This window comes from Schistocerca piceifrons, chromosome 1 (genome assembly GCF_021461385.2).
Source record: "Schistocerca piceifrons isolate TAMUIC-IGC-003096 chromosome 1, iqSchPice1.1, whole genome shotgun sequence".
Lineage (NCBI taxonomy): Eukaryota > Metazoa > Arthropoda > Insecta > Orthoptera > Acrididae > Schistocerca > Schistocerca piceifrons.
In genome coordinates this window covers 1,243,033,426-1,243,051,436 of record NC_060138.1, presented here as the reverse complement: position 1 = coordinate 1,243,051,436, position 18,011 = coordinate 1,243,033,426, and positions in this window count along the sequence as shown.

The window sequence follows — 18,011 nt, the reverse complement described above, 5'->3', positions numbered from 1 at the left end:
ATCTTTTACCACATGCTGTGGTTTTCCTGGATTTTTATGTTTTTTTACTGCAGTTGTTTTCTTTCAGTTTGTCATCTGCAACCACATACAACTTAATGAACAACAGCAATTTACTTCGAAATTTTACGACTGGCAATGTTATGGTTAGGCCTAACATTAACTAGTTGTATGCAGAAGATTGTGTGTGTGTGTGTGTGTGTGTGTGTGTGTGTGTGTGTGTGAGAGCGAGAGAGAGAGAGAGAGAGCGAGAGAGAGAGAGAGAGAGAGAGAGAGAGAGAGACAGAGAGAGAGAGCTTTTTCAATTTTTAACTTTTGTATTTTATTTTATTTACTTCTTGTTAGTTGTGTGTGTGTGTGTGTGTGTGTGTGTGTGTGTGTGTGTGTGTGTGTGTGTGTGTGTGAGAGAGAGAGAGAGAGAGAGAGAGAGAGTCTGCATGGAGAGGTGGGGGTGGTTGAGGTATTTGGGGGTTGAAGTTGTCCGATCGTCGTTTGACAACAGAGACAAAAACTGTGTCTTGCTGAAGACGAACCCTCTTCAAAAATAAATGTATTTGTAAGCAAACACTGGCAGAAGAGCTTCAACCTCAAGGTCATTACGAGATCTGTTTAAAAATAAAGAAAAACGGGGTAGTAAAAAACAAGGAGGCAAAATAACGAATTAAACTTACGTTAGTACACAACGATATGCCCTGAATCCACTAGTAATCTCAAAAGCCCAAGATCTGCGTTCTGATTATTGGAACGAAATGTTACAGCTAACAACAGTATGTTTGTAACGCTTAAATCACAAATACACGATCAAAAATATTCGTAATATAGACCCTGTTTGTGACAGAAAGCTTGAAAGAAAAACTTCTCATAGAGAAAAGTATCAAAAAACACGTAACTAGTGTTTTAGGTACACTAGACGCATCGTGGAATGTGGACAGATGCCGCCCGCCGTTTCAAGACGTCATCAGTGAACAGTAAACTGGTACCTGTACGCAAATATCAGACACGTTGAAGACGGCAGAAAAAGGAACCACGACAAAGGAAAACACAAACATCAGAGACAGGAGGCATGTGAAACTTAGACAAAATATGTGTTGACTTATCCATGACTAATTAGCTTGGCCTCACAAGGTGCAACAGAACTTTAGAAATAAAATACTGGAAATAAAATTTGAAAGGAAGGTTTTACTTAATTTCTTTCTTTCTTACCTTTCTGCTTTTTCTACATCACTTACTTTTGTTCTGCATTAGAAAACGAAATCTAGTATCCTTATGATACAGAAATACACCAAGCTGTGGTGGCAATAGTGCAGTGGTTAAGGCCAGTTGAACTACTTACTGTTGCAACTGTAATGATGATGGTGGTGGTGCTGAGGGTCATGGCGGTCTTGGCAACAGCAATGGATCTACAGTGCACAATGGAATGATACTCTCTCCAAAGGAGAAGTCTGGTAACTGATGTAGCCACGTAGAATAGATACCTTCTCTTTGGCCCATAGCTCAAGCAGCCACCGCTAGTTGGCTGTGCATTCGCTGAAATCATGATGGCGGTAGTGGGAAATAAAAGAATTCAAAATAATGGAACTAACCCATTTGTGCTAGTGGAAATTTAAGAAAAAGGTTCATGGTGACAGAACTAGCCCATTAGTGTTAGAAGCTATTGCAAAATCATGTTGAAAAGCATCTGAATGGCCTGAATTATCCATCAAAAACATGTAAGCTTCAACAGCAACATACAGCATTGTCATCAGTGCCACTTCGACATGACACACACACACACACACACACACACACGCACACACACACACACACACACACACACACACACACACACACACATATATATATATATATATATATATATATATATATATATATATATATATATGTGGTGGTCTATTGATAGTGACCGGGCCAAATATCTCACGAAATAAGCATCAAACGAATAACTTCAAACAACATAACTCGTATAGCTTGAAGGGGGAAACCAGATGGCGCTATGGTTGGCCCACTAGATGGCGCTGACAAAGGTCAAACGGATACCAACTGCGTTTTTTTTTTTAATAGGAACCCCTATTTCTTATTACATAATCGTGTAGTACGTAAAGAAATATGAATGTTTTAATTGGACCACTTCTTTCGCTTTGTGATAGATGGCGCTGAAATAGTCACAAACGTATAAGTACGTGGTATCACGTAACATTCCGCCAGTGCGGACGGTATTTGCTTCGTGATATATTACCCGTGTTAAAATGGACCGTTTACCAGTTGCAGAAAAGGTCGATACCGTGTTGATGTATGGCTATTGTGATCAAAATGCCGAAAGGGCGTGTGCTATGTATGCTGCTCTGTATCCTGGACGACATCATCCAAGTGTCCGGACCGTTCGCCGGATAGTTACGTTATTTAAAGAAACAGGCAGTGTTCAGCCACATGTGAAAAGTCAACCATGACCTGCAACAAATGATGATGCCCAAGTAGATGTTTTAGCTGCTGTCTCGGCTAATCCACATATCAGTAGCAGACAAATTGCGTGAGAATCGGGAATCTCAAAAACGTCGGTGTTGAGAATGCTACATCAACACCGAATGCACCCGTACCATATTTATATGCATCAGGAATTGCATGGCGACGACTATGAACGTCGTCTACAGTTCTGCCACTGGGCACAAGAGAAATTACGGCACGATGACAGATTTTTTGCACGCGTTCTGTTTAGCGACGAAGCGTCAATCACCAACAGCGGTAACGTAAACGTGCATAATATTCACTACTAGGCAACGGAAAATCCACGATGACTGCGACAAGTGGAACATCAGTGACCTTGGCGGCTTAATGTATGATGCAGCAATATGGCCCCCTTTTATCGATGACACTCTAAGTCGTGCAATGTATGCTGATTTCCTACATAATGTTCTACCGATGTTACTACAAGATGTTTCACTGCATGACAGAATGGCGATGTAATTCCTACATGATGGATGTCCGGCACTTAGCTCGCGTGCGGTTGAAGAGGTATTGAATAGCATATTTCATGACAGGTGGATTGGTCGTCGAAGCACCATACCATGGCCCGCACGTTCACCAGATCTAACTTTCCCAGATTTCTTTCTGTGGGGAAGGTTGAAGGATATTTGCTATCGTGATCCACCGACAACGCCTTACAACATGCGTCAGGGCATTGTGAATGCAGTTGCGAACATTACGGAAGGCGAACTACTCGCAGTTGAGAGGAATGTCTTTACACGTATTGCCAAATGCATTGAGGTTGACGGACATCATTTAGAGCATTTATTGCATTAATGTGGTATTTACAGGTAATCACGCTGTAACAGCATGCGTTCTCAGAAATGATAAGTTCACAAAGGTACATGTATCACATTGGAACAACCGAAATAAAATGTTCAAACGTACCTACGTTCTGTATTTTGATTTGAAAAAACCTATCTGTTACCAACTGTTCGTCTAAAATTGTGAGCCATATGTTTGTGACTATTACAGCGCCATCTATCACAAAGCAAAAAAAGTAGTCCAACTAAAACATTCATATTTCTTTACGTACTACACGAATATGTAATAAAAAATGGGGGTTCCTATTTAAAAAAACGCAGTTGATATCCATTTGACCTATGGCAGCGCCATCTAGCGGGCCAACCATAGCGCCATCTGGTTTCCCTCTTCAAGCTAGACAAGTTTCGTTCTTTGTAGTTTTTTGGTTTGACGCTTATTTCGTGAGATGTTTGGCCCGATTACGGTCAATGGACCACCCTATATATATATATTACATTGTGTGTGTGTTTGTGTGTCTGTGTGTGTGTGTGTGTGTGTGTGTGTGTGTGTATCATGTCATGATGTATGCCCGGGATAAACTCCGAAACTACTCAACTGATCTTGTTGAAATTTTGCAGATATGGATAGTTTCTATCTCGATTATTGATCTCAATATTTGTTATTCCAAATTAAATGTTTATTATATGCCAATAGGTTCTATTTATATGTAAGTACTATGAGTTCTAATAGATGTCGGAGTACGTTAATTCACTGACACAACACTCTAACATATTTTGACATCTAGTTTGGGTAGACGTCCAGCAGGTGGCGTCGTGTTTCGATTTCTAGATGCTACAATCTATTGCACGTGACATTTGTTTATTTTTACGATGTAACTGTGCTATTTTAATTTATCGTGTATCATTTTTATAATTTCACTGCGTCTTGTGGTATAATTGTGCTGTGTATTCTTTGGATATTATTATCATTTTCAACAGAAAAATAATAACAGCATACAACTTAATATATAATTTTTTTTCTGTTTATCTTCATACCACCTCAACACCGTGTAATATTTCTTGCTTGCTTTCTATTTCATTACTTGTATTTTATTTTGATTTATCAATCTGTTAATTGCTAATTAATTGATTAATTAATTTTGTTCTAATTTATTCATTAAATTAATAACTATTATCATTTTTTTCAATTCCGATATAATGCCGCGGAAAAAATCTAACCTTAACAATGCGTGTAGCAGAGAAGGACTACGCATGCGTGTTGAGAGAGCTCGTGACTCGGAAGAACAAATCGTGGCAAGAAACGAAGCTCAACGAATCAGAACAGCAGAAATCCAATAGACAAGAATCTTGAGAATAGCGTGATGAACGTCTGCGACAAGATATATTAAGAATAGGAGCGGCGCGAGAATTGCACATAGTCACATTCAGAGGACGCGAGAGAGAGAAGCAGCCAACCAGCCGTGCACTAACACGTGGCTCATTCGTTCGCCTTGCGACAGAATATGCACCAGAAATACTCTGTACATTCTAAAATCACAATTGCTGCGATGGACAAAATATGCCAATATTGTCAAGCGTTAGAATGCCGCTGTGAATCAGTCGATATGTGTTATTCATCAGGACAAGTTGTACTGTCACGTCTTCCTACTCCACTGGCACCTTTACAATCACTTCATGCTGGCGATTCAGACGATTCGAAATTGGTTTTACACAAGACATGCAAATTCAACTCTTGCTTTCAGAAGATATCATTACAGCAACGAATAGTGAAAATCTGGAACAAATAAAAACTATCAGAACATTGGACTATAGCTAAAGGAGGCAAATCAAATCCAGGCAACTACAGAGGAACCTCCATTTTGGATAACATAAAGTCTTGTCAAGAATTCTGTACAGTCGTTGTAAAGCTCAACTTGAACTGTAACTAGGAGAATACCAAGGAGAATCGAGACCCTGGAGAAGCTGCCCAGGACAGATTACCATTTCTAAATTGCTAATGGATTACAACAACATAAGACAAAAACGACAATTCATAATCCTTGTGCACTTCAAAAAAACGTATGATTGTATCCGCAGATCTTCAACGATGAAGATACTAAGGAATTTTGGTATCCATCCTAAATTAATAAAAATGATAAACTCAGCTCTAACAAACATCAAACATAAATTAATGTCAGAGGAGAAATATCTGAGACATTTACGATTAAAAAAGGGTTGAGATAGGGAGATGGTTTATCTATTACTTTTCATCTATGCTCTGAAGAACGTGATGCGCGGATGATACAAGGAAAATCCTAAAAACGTAAGAACTGGACCCAAGCCACATCATATAGACTTAAATTGCTTGAGATACGCAGATGACTTAGCATTGCTAGCTAATAACATCCAAGACGCCAAAACTCAAATAGCAAGCTAAAAAATATGTGTTGTTGTTGTGGTCTTCAGTCCTGAGATTGGTTTGATGCAGCTCTCCATGCTACTCTATCCTGTGCAAGCTTCTTCATCTCTCAGTACCTACTGCAACCTACATCCTTCTGAATCTGCTTAGTGTATTCATCTCTTGGTCTCCCTCTACGATTTTTACCCTCCACGCTGCCCTCCAATGCTAAATTTGTGATCCCTTGATGCCTCAAAACATGTCCTACCAACCGATCCCTTCTTCTAGTCAAGTTGTGCCACAAACTTCTCTTCTCCCCAATCCTATTCAATACCTCCTCATTAGTTACGTGATCTACCCACCTTATCTTCAGCATTCTTCTGTAGCACCACATTTCGAAAACTTCTATTCCCTTCTTGTCCAAACTAGTTATCGTCCATGTCTCACTTCCATACATGACTACACTCCATACAAATATTTTCAGAAACGACTTCCTGACACCTAAATCTATACTCGATGTTAACAAATTTCTCTTCTTGAGAAACGCTTTCCTTGCCATTGCCAGTCTACATTTTATATCCTCTCTACTTCGACCATCATCGGTTATTTTACTCCCTATATAGCAAAACTCCTTTACTACTTTAAGTGTCTCATTTCCTAATCTAATTCCCTCAGCATCATCCGACTTAATTTGACTACATTCCATTATCTTCGTTTTGCTTTTGTTGATGTTCATCTTATATCCTCCTTTCAAGACACTGTCCATTCCGTTCAACTGCTCTTCCAAGTCCTTAGCTGTCTCTGACAGAATTACAATGTCATCGGCAAACCTCAAAGTTTTTTCTTCTTCTCCATGAATTTAGACTTATAGCACAAAAAAATAAGACCCCAGGTATCATTAATAAAGACTGAGATCCACTACTAACCAACGATAAAACAGTGAATAACAGGAAAATATAAATAGTGAAGAAACTTAAAAAGTGAGGAGAAATTATCACATATAACTTAGACAAGGAACTTACACGGCAAGAAAGAACTAACAGATTTATAAGAGCTCAAAAATCAAAGTGGTCTACAAACAATAAAAAAGTGTATCAGTAAAAGCTAAATTAAAACATTACGAGACGATGGTTCGACCAGAGGTGACATGAGGAACTGAAACTATTTTAGAAGTCGCCCAGAAAAACGGATCGACAGAATCCTATAAGAAGGGAGAAGAAAAGCTACAAGATATATGAATAAGAGGGGTTGCGACAGTTGTGAGGAGTGACAGTTGTGAGGAGTGACAGTTGTGAGGAGTGACAGTTGTGAGGAACGACAGTTGTGAGGAGCGACAGTTGTGAAGAGCGACAGTTGCGAGGAGCGACACTTGTGAGGAGCGACAGTTGCGAGGAGCGACAGTTGTGAGGAGTGACATTTGTGAGGAGCGACATTTGTGTGGAGCGACAGTTGTGAGGAGCGACAGTTGCGAGGAGCGACATTTGTGAGGAGCGACATTTGTGAGGAGTGACAGTTGTGAGGAACGACAGTTGTGAGGAGCGACAGTTGTGAAGAGCGACAGTTGCGAGGAGCGACACTTGTGAGGAGCGACAGTTGCGAGGAGCGACAGTTGTGAGGAGCGACATTTGTGAGGAGCGACATTTGTGTGGAGCGACAGTTGTGAGGAGCGACAGTTGTGAGGAGCGACAGTTGCGAGGAGCGACAGTTGTGAAGAGCGACAGTTGCGAGGAGCGACACTTGTGAGGAGCGACAGTTGCGAGGAGTGACACTTGTGAGGAGCGACAGTTGTGAGGAGCGACATTTGTGAGGAGCGACAGTTGTGAGGAGCAACAGTTGTGAGGAGCGACAGTTGTGAGGAGCTACAGTTGTGAGGAGCGACATTTGTGAGGAGCGACATTTGTGAGGAGCGACAGTTGTGAGGAGCAACAGTTGTGAGGAGTGACACTTGTGAGGAGCGACAGTTGCGAGGAGCGACACTTGTGAGGAGTGACAGTTGCGAGGAGTGACAGTTGTGAGGAGCGACATTTGTGAGGAGCGACATTTGTGAGGAGCGACAGTTCTGAGGAGCGACAGTTGTGAGGAGCGACAGTTGTGAGGAGCGACAGTTGTGAGGAGCAACAGTTGCGAGGAGCGACACTTGTGAGGAGCGACAGTTGTGAGGAGCGACAGTTGTGACGAGCGACAGTTGTGAGGAGCGACAGTTGCGAGGAGCGACACTTGTGAGGAGCGACAGTTGTGAGGAGCAACAGTTGTGAGGAGCAACAGTTGCGAGGAGCGACACTTGTGAGGAGCGACAGTTGTGAGGTGACCCGGCCGAACAGGTAGCGGCCGGTCTACAGGGACACCAAATAGGTAGCACATCGCAGTTCAGTACTGCATCGTCACATCACTGCTGTCACACACGAGTGCAAAACGATCGCTGCAACGCATCAGGCAAAAAGCATGGGAACTTCACAAGATCCGACCGATGCTACAGGAATATTTCTGCAAGAACATCATTTGCTAATGAATGATGGGAGCAAATTTTTACTTACAGATGACGACAGAGGACCAAATGATAGGATATTGGCGTTCGCTAGCGAAAGGGGAAAATCCTGTTTAACAGACTACAATTCGTTCTTTGTCGATGGAACGTTCAAAAGATCCAGCAAGCAGTTTGTACAGTTATTTGTTGTTCCTGCCGATATTACTAGTTCTGAGGAGGAAACGAACAGTTCCAACCGGGTACGCCTTGCTACCCAATAAAAAGCGAGAAACGTACGATCGCTTGTTCACAGGTGTTGAGAGCAACGTATCTGGATGGAATCCTACAGCTATCATGATGGATTTTGAAGCTGCAATCATCCAATCAGTAACACATTTGCTTCCTGATGCAAAGATTAATGGTTACAGCTACCATTTTAATCAGTGCTTGTGGAGGCAAGTGCAGAACTGCGGCCTTGTTGCCGCCTACAAGGAAAACGAAGAAATTCATTTTCACGCAAGATTGTGTTCCGCTTTGGCTCACATTCCCCTGGACATGTTAGATGATGGGTGGCTATGGATCCAGGAGAGCACGCCAGATAATGAAAAACTGCAGGATTTTTACGACTATTTTGTTGAACAATGGCTGGATAATGCAGACATGCCAAGGGATATATGGAACTGCGCAGGAAGGCGTCACCCCACCAACAATGTTTCAGAAGGATGGAATCGGAGGATAAATACACTCCTGGAAATTGAAATAAGAACACCGTGAATTCATTGTCCCAGGAAGGGGAAACTTTATTGACACATTCCTGGGGTCAGATACATCACATGATCACACTGACAGAACCACAGGCACATAGACACAGGCAACAGAGCATGCACAATGTCGGCACTAGTACAGTGTATATCCACCTTTCGCAGCAATGCAGGCTGCTATTCTCCCATGGAGACGATCGTAGAGATGCTGGATGTAGTCCTATGGAACGGCTTGCCATGCCATTTCCACCTGGCGCCTCAGTTGGACCAGCGTTCGTGCTGGACGTGCAGACCGCGTGAGACGACGCTTCATCCAGTCCCAAACATGCTCAATGGGGGACAGATCCGGAGATCTTGCTGGCCAGGGTAGTTGACTTACACCTTCTAGAGCACGTTGGGTGGCACGGGATACATGCGGACGTGCATTGTCCTGTTGGAACAGCAAGTTCCCTTGCCGGTCTAGGAATGGTAGAACGATGGGTTCGATGACGGTTTGGATGTACCGTGCACTATTCAGTGTCCCCTCGACGATCACCAGTGGTGTACGGCCAGTGTAGGAGATCGCTCCCCACACCATAATGCCGGGTGTTGGCCCTGTGTGCCTCGGTCGTATGCAGTCCTGATTGTGGCGCTCACCTGCACGGCGCCAAACACGCATACGACCATCATTGGCACCAAGGCAGAAGCGACTCTCATCGCTGAAGACGACACGTCTCCATTCGTCCCTCCATTCACGCCTGTCGCGACACCACTGGAGGCGGGCTGCACGATGTTGGGGCGTGAGCGAAAGACGGCCTAACGGTGTGCGGGACCGTAGCCCAGCTTCATGGAGACGGTTGCGAATGGTCCTCGCCGATACCCCAGGAGCAACAGTGTCCCTAATTTGCTGGGAAGTGGCGGTGCGGTCCCCTACGGCACTGCGTAGGATCCTACGGTCTTGGCGTGCATCCGTTCGTCGCTGCGGTCCGGTCCCAGGTCGACGGGCACGTGCACCTTCCGCCGACCACTGGCGACAACATCGATGTACTGTGGAGACCTCACGCCCCACGTGTTGAGCAATTCGGCGGTACGTCCACCCGGCCTCCCGCATGCCCACTAAACGGCCTCGCTCAAAGTCCGTCAACTGCACATACGGTTCACGTCCACGCTGTCGCAGCGTGCTACCAGTGTTAAAGACTGCGATGGAGCTCCGTATGCCACGGCAAACTGGCTGACACTGACGGCGGCGGTGCACAAATGCTGCGCAGCTAGCGCCATTCGACGGCCAACACCGCGGTTCCTGGTGTGTCCGCTGTGCCGTGCGTGTGATCATTGCTTGTACAGCCCTCTCGCAGTGTCCGGAGCAAGTATGGTGGGTCTGACACACCGGTGTCAATGTGTTCTTTTTTCCATTTCCAGGAGTGTATATGGTATAAGGTTGCCACTCCTAACATATCAAATTTTGGGTGAGGGGTTGAAAGATGGAAAACGTTTTCGGTTTCTATAGTTTCTGTAAAATACATCGTTAAGTATGAGGTTGAGCGAAAATTATGCCCCATGTAAGATTAATCAGAACAAAAATTTCAATGAAAAAGTTCTTACGCATAACTGTGCTGCAAGTAATGGTTGACATGATATCGAGGGAGCAAAATCACCTGCGATTTCTAATTTGACTAAGGCTACTCTTCCTTGCCCAAAAATATTCTGAAATGATGTACCTTGGCTGCACTGGAGGAGTGTGAATGTCCCTCGGCAGCTGCCCGGGCCGACACAAGCCGAGCGCTCAGTCACACAAAGCGGCAGCAGGTAGTGACCGAGCAGGTAGTGGAGCAGCATTTGCCACACACCCTGTGGCGGTCCCTTAGCATCCCGGATTTCTCACAAGTGTCGCCACATTAAAGTTTCTCACAAGTGTCGCTTCTCAGAAGTGTCTACAACTCGAATAAGAAATACGAAAAACATGAACAACGGCGGATAGTGCCATATGAAGTGGTGCACAGTGAATTGGAAACCATTACGGATACTATACGGAAAAAAAGAAACTTTTTTTGGTTACGTCTTGAGAACACCAGAAACCAGATTACCATGAAAAATTGTGGAGAAACTTTGGAACATGAAGCAACAAATAGAAAGGATAAGGGAATAAAACTTGAATGATTTGCAAAACAAAGCAAGAATTTAAGGAAACTGAAAAGCATAAAACATAGATGTAAACCAAAAATGGACGAACGACTAACAATAAACAGTGTATTTACAGATAAGAAACGACAGAAGAGATCAGAATGAATGAGAAGACACTCGGCAATTCAGAAAGAAAACCTACTGTAGTAGGTGACCAATGACGCCGTCAAAAAAGCAGAAGAGGAAGAAATGAGACAGTTATTAATGATACTAAAATTTTGTACCACAGTGATATTTCAGGAATGTTAGAACACTTATTAGTTTCTGAGATGACAAATACCAGCAACTGTATCATGTAAATAATTCAGAAGTCCTTAGTCAAAAACAATTTTTTTGTGAATATAAGATTTTGCAGGACGATTTTGAATCCCAAAGTTCTATGACACGTCTACGTACTCCTGCTCTCTAAAAGATTTTCCAACAAGTCATTCGAATCGACAGTGTTTTCACGTAAACTGGTCAATGTGCTAACCAGTTAGAAAAACCGCCATTATTAGCCTCAAGCGGTCCATTGAAACCTCAGCATCAGACACGTATCAATAGTAATTTCACAGTACTCAGTGACTGCACGCGGATCTATGTACTGATCGAAATTCGTCTACTGCCCTTATTAATTAGCCAAAGAAAAATTAAACATCTTAAGTTTTTTTTTAATTTTTATTTGTGGTAAGCTCCTATGGAATCAAACTACGGAGGTCATGGGTCCCTATGCTTACACACTACTTAATCTAACTTAAACTAACTTATGCTAAGGACGCCACAGACACCCGTGTCCGAGGGAGGACTCGAACCTCCGAGGGGGGCACCCACGCGAACCGTGACAAGTCGCCTGAGACCGCGCGGCTACCCCGCGCTGCTGTAAATTATTCATGAGTGACTAGCAGTGCACATATTTAAACTTTAAATGACTTACCGAAATGTTTTCTTCTGGATATGATTCAAACCCAGCACCTAACACAAATGTTAACTAAACCAAGTTTTCGTCCTTGACCGAGGCTCGAAGAGGTCACCGATCACCATTGCTAACTAGTCTTGAAGAGAAGTAAAATACCTTATTTTTTGTCAATTTCAATTTTCAAGTCGCTGCTCGAAGTTACAGGATGTATGTTTTTATACTTGACTGGGACTCCTCTCCAGCTACAGCTTTCTGTCCTTCCTAACAAACGAAAAAAGATTTTAAACACGTTCCCATGCAAACGTACTGTAGTGTTCGCACGTTTTTACTTGTAATGACGCAACGGAAGAATTTTTGTTGAACGGGTATTCGAATCCGGAACTTAATCAGTTTGTTAACTAAGCAGAGTCAAACGTCCAGTAACGAGTTTTTTCACCAGGTGCTAGATGTTTTAAATGACGACACATAAACTTTTTGCCTACCGCAATTCGAAACCATCACCTATCGCTCTTCTTTAGAGCCCACGAATAGGAGTTAAATATTGGTTTTTTGAAATGACAGTCACGTGCTGGAAGACACATTCTGGTTTGACTTGCGACATGGAGGGGCGCGGAACCGCGCGACCGCTACGGTCGCAGGTTCGAATGCTGCTTTGGGCATGGATGTGTGTGATGTCCTTAGGTTAGTTAGGTTTAAGTAGTTCTAAGTTCTAGGGGTCTGATGACCTGAGAAGTTAAGTCCCATAGTGCTCAGAGCCATTTGAACCAATTGGAGGGGCGCGACCCGAATCGTAACGCTCGTTAGCTCGCGATGAGGTACACAATTCTTTAAAACAGTGGACAAGTGAAAGTAGGACGAGATTCCGTACAAAATGTATCAACGTATATTATAAAAGTAAGTGTACAGTGTGTGTGCTACTAAAACTTAGAAACGAGTCCCCGTACGATCAAGGGAATTGTATGGCGTGGTAGCTGTCTATCCCCCATTCATGAAGAAAGTTTTCTGTTTATACCTTACGGGCGTGCTTGAAGATGTAAGGACTGCAATGTTTCGCCATCTACAAATTTCTATAACGTCCTAGAACATTCGAGAATATGCAAGAACATTTCTGAACATTCGAGAGTATTAGAAAGCACCCACAACATTCTAGAATGTTCCAGAATGTTCCACATTATCCGGGATGTTCTGGAATATTCGAGAATAGTCTGGAACATTCGGTTAAGATTCCAGAACGTTCGCGAACATCCTGAAACATTCCAGATCATTGTGGAATATTTCAGAACACTCTCAAATGTTGTGGAATGTTCTGAAACATTGTGGACTATTCGAGGCCTGGAATTTTCCACTGTTGGGGCTACCCATATGTGGGGCTACATAAAGCAAGACCCACGGTGGTTTCGAAAGTCTGTTTCTTATCAGTTACGAAGGCAGTAACCGAAAAAGTAGTGCAGACTGTGGGGAAAGGAGGACATGGACAGAGATATGGGGCGAAAAAGACATGCAGCAAGATTGGGGAGGAGGAGATGAAGTGATAGAATAGAAGGAGAAAATGGTCAGAAAAATGGTAGAGGAGATGGAAGAAGGAGATGGACAGAGAGAAGGAAGAAAAGGAGATGGACACAGAAAAGAAATGGGAGATGGAGAGGGAAGGTGTAGATGGACTGAGAGGGAGAAAGGAGGAAACAGACAGAGAGCGGGAGAGGAGGAGATGGAATTAGGGGGGGAGGGGTAGATCGACAGAGGGAGGAAGGAGCAGATGCACAGAGATGCACAGAGAGTTGGGGTGGAGGAGGTGGACAGAGAGAAGGGGTGGTGGAGATGGTCAGAGAGACTGAGAGGTGAAGATGATGGACAGATAGAGAGAGGAGGGAGGAGAGGTGGATAAACCGAGAGTGGGCGGGTGGAGACAGGGGGAGGAGGAGTTAAATAGAGAGACGGGGAAAGAGGAGATGGACAGAAAGAGGGGGAAGATGGAGGTAGACAGAGACAGGAGGGAGAAGGAGATTGACTAACGGAAAATTGGAAAAAATAAATACCCAGGCAACCTCGGATTCCTCAGCTACTTATGCACATAGACTGTTGTCTATAGGTTTTGATGAATGAGTTTGCGAGTATCAAAATACGTAAAGTATATTGCCTTTGACTGCATCTCCATAGAAGCCAAAATTTTGTACACCGCTAAGAGACTACAATCCTTAGTATTTGATATAATTTCAGCTTCGTATCTCCACCAGTTTCTGAGACATAGCCATCCTAATAGACGGACAGACAGAGAAACAATGACGTGATCCTATAAGGGTTTCAATTTTATCGATGGAGGTACAGAAGCCTATGAATCAATAACTTCTGATCACCTTAATTTGATCTTAACGAACAAAGTGTCAACTAATAACAATTGACCAACGCAACCAGAAAATAGCTTTAGAATTCTTCTCCTGTGCCAACCATTTCATCTCAGAGTATCGATTGCAACCTAGTCCTTAATTATTTACTGGATGTATTTCAGTCTAGTACCATGGAAGTTATTGCCTGATGTCTTAATAATTGTCCTATCATCCCGTCCGTTCTTCTTGTCAATGTTTTCCTTATGTTCCTTTCATCGCCGATTCTGAGGGGAACCTCCTTATTCCTTACCTTATCAGTCGACCCAATTTTCAACTATCTCAAAAGCTTCAGTTCTCTTCTGTACCGGCTTAGCACAGTCCATGTCTCACTACGATACAATGCTGTGCCCCAAACGTACGTTTTCAGAAATTTCTTCCCTAAATTGAGACCTCTGTTTGATATTAGTAGACTTCTCTTGGCCTGGAATGCCCTTTTTCCCAGTGCTAGTCTGCTTTTTATGTCCTCCTTGCTCCGTCCGTCATGGGTTATTTTGCTGCCTAGCTAACAAAACTCCTTAACTTCTTCTACTTCGTGACACGCAATCTGACATTACGTTTCTCGCTGTTCTCATTTCTGCTGCTGCTCATCACTTTCGCCAGTCCATATTGTGTACTCTTTAGACTGTTCATTCCATTCAACAGATTCTTTAATTCTTCCTCGCTTTCACTGAGTAGTACAATTTCAGTTATAGCCGGAATGTTTATTCAGAGGGTAAAAAAAAAAAGCATTTTAGTGCAAAATAAATTTTCTCTAAATAATATACAAATCTCCCCAAAAGTAAGGACTCCACTAATGTACCACCGGAAAATCTGATGAAATTCTAACTCTAATTCGGGCGTAGCATTCGTGGTATGTATGAATTTTCATATATAGTAAAGTTCATGTGGAAACAATAAAAGGCATCACGCTGGAACTTCTCATAAATCGACAATGAAACTTGTATTTTTAATGACTCAGAGGAATCAGATACAAACAAGTAGTATGTAGAATACGAAGAATTTCGTGGGTTTTTCAACTACAGATTGCTTATATATACGGGCAGTGGCCATGTTGCACACGTTTCAACAATTCGTTTTGAGAGCTCGGCGAGCAGAGACATGTGATGATGAGCGGATTGTCAGTAGCGAATAATGTCTAAAATTTTTCGGGTGCATGTCTAGGGACTTGTAGAGTTTTTGCATGAGTTTCGGAACTTAAAGAAGTGGACTACAACTCTGAACAGCAGAGTAGTATAGGACTTGAAAAAATTCTGCATGGTTACCCACAATCGAATTTTTTAGCTTTAGCTTTGAATCCTCACGAATATGATATACGGTACCGTTGAAAATTGAACTTTGTTGCAGAGACGAATACCGCCGAACGCGGCCATGACCTCATTACCCGGTTATATCCCGGTTTCATATAAATTAGTTTATTCTCTGCGAACACTGCCGATGGAACGCAAGGGCGAAGACAAATTAGAAATAGACACTTTATAGGCCTCAAGTGATGTTCACGAAGCCTAATTTGAGATAATTTAGCGGCTAATTAGTACCATTACCATCCGTCAAGTCCTACCTCCATCTAACGTTCACCACCAACAAAAAACGAGCAACAGAAAACTCGCTGGTAGTAAAGTTGTACGCAATAAAGTGATTCAGAAAGCAGAGCTGTTTTGTAAATATGCCCTTTCGAGGATTATGTATGATAGGTCTCCCACAGTTCTGCGTCATTTACCATGCCGTTGTAACGGACTGTCCATTATTGCGGTCAACTTTATCAATGCAAGCCACAAAATGCTTTGCGCCATAGCAGAACCAAAATGAGAAAGAACATAGAGAACGCAGTGGAGACTGTCGTATCGTGAGGATAGTGTACCTAGGCACACACAATATTTCTTATCAGTGTTTTAATCTAGATTCACGTGAAGGAACACACAATTAGGAACCACTGCAGGCCGTTTCCGCATTTTCTACAGGTTTCATTGATGGGAAATATAAGGCTGTGTTTTGTGCTCGTTTCGTATTACGAGCTCTACATATTTAAGTGCTATGTAATATACACACGTAAAAAAAAGTTTTGCGAAACCTGGGTTCCGAGAGATCCAGAACCTGGACAGAGAATTGAGATAGAGATCAACATAAACATCATTTCCGCCCTTTTCATTGCTCACGAAAATCACACAACGAGACCTTCAGAGGTGATGGTCCAGATTGCTATGCACACCGGTGCCTCTAATATCCAGTAGCACGTCCTCTTGCATTGATTCATGCCAGTGGATCGTATGGCTTGACGAATCGTCAAGCCATTCGATCCACAAGTTCATCAAGATTGTCCCACTCCTCAACGGCGATTCGGCGTAGATCTCTGTGCCGTTGGTGAGTCACGTCGTCCATGAACATCCCTTTTCAATCCATCCCAGGCATGTTCGATAGGGTCATTGTCTGGAGAACATGCTGGCCACTCTAGTCGAGCGATGTCGTCAACCTGAAGGAAGTCATTCTCGAGATGTGTATGATGGAGCCGCGAATTATCGTCCATGAAGACGAATGCTTCGCCAATATGCTGCCGACATAGTTGCAGTAATGGTCGGAGGATGGCATTCACGTATCGTACAGCCTTTATGGCGCCTTCCGTGACAAGCAGCGGTGTAAGTCGGCCCCACGTAATGTCACCCCAAAACAACAGGGAACCCCGACTTTGCTGCACTCGCTGGACAGTGTGTCAAAGCCGTTCAGCGTGACCGGGTTGCCTCCAAACACAACACGTCTCCGACGATTGTCTGGTTGAAGGCGTATGTGACACTCATCGGTGAAGAGAACGTGATACCAATTCTGAGCGATCCATTCAGCATGTTGTTGAGCTCATCTGTACCGCTCTGCTTGTTGTCGTGGTTGCAAAGATGGACCTCGCCATGGATTTCAGGAGTGAAGTTGCATCATGCAGCCTATTGTTCACAGTTAGAGTTGTAACACGACGTCCTATGGCTGCATGAAAAGCATTATTCAACAAGATGGCGTTCCTGTCAGGGTTCCTCCGATCCATAATCCGTAGGTAGTGGTCATCCACTGCAGTAGTAGTCCTGGGGCGGCCTGAGCGATGTATGTCATCGACAGTTTCTGTCTCCCTGTATCTCCTCCATGTCAGAACAACATCGCTTTGGTTCACTCCGAGATGCCTGAAAACATCCCTTGTTGAGAGCCGTTCCTGGCACAAAGCAACAATGCGGACGCGATCGAACGGCGGTATTGACCGTCTAGGCATGGTTGAACTACAGACAACACGAGCTGTGTACCTCCTTCCTGGTGGAATGACTGGTACCGGTCGGCTGTCGGACCCCTCCGTCTAATAGGCGCCGTTCAAGCATAGTTGTTTACATCTTTGGGCGGGTTTAGTGACATATCTGAACAGTAAAAGGGACTGTATCTGTGATACAATATCCACAGTCAACGTCTGTCTTCAGGAGTTCTGGGAACTGAGGTGATGCAAAACTTTTTTGATGTGTGTATATGAGTTGTTTTGTGGATATTGTAAATTCTCCAGTTGCAGAATTACACAGTGAGCAAAATTCTGCGTATTTTTTAATGTAGTGACATAATGTGTGGACGGTTCATCTACTCTGCAAGTCACAATATGGTGCTTGGTGGAGGGTTCCTTAAATTACCTCTATCGATTGTCTTTCCTGTTCCATTCCCGAATAGAATGAGGG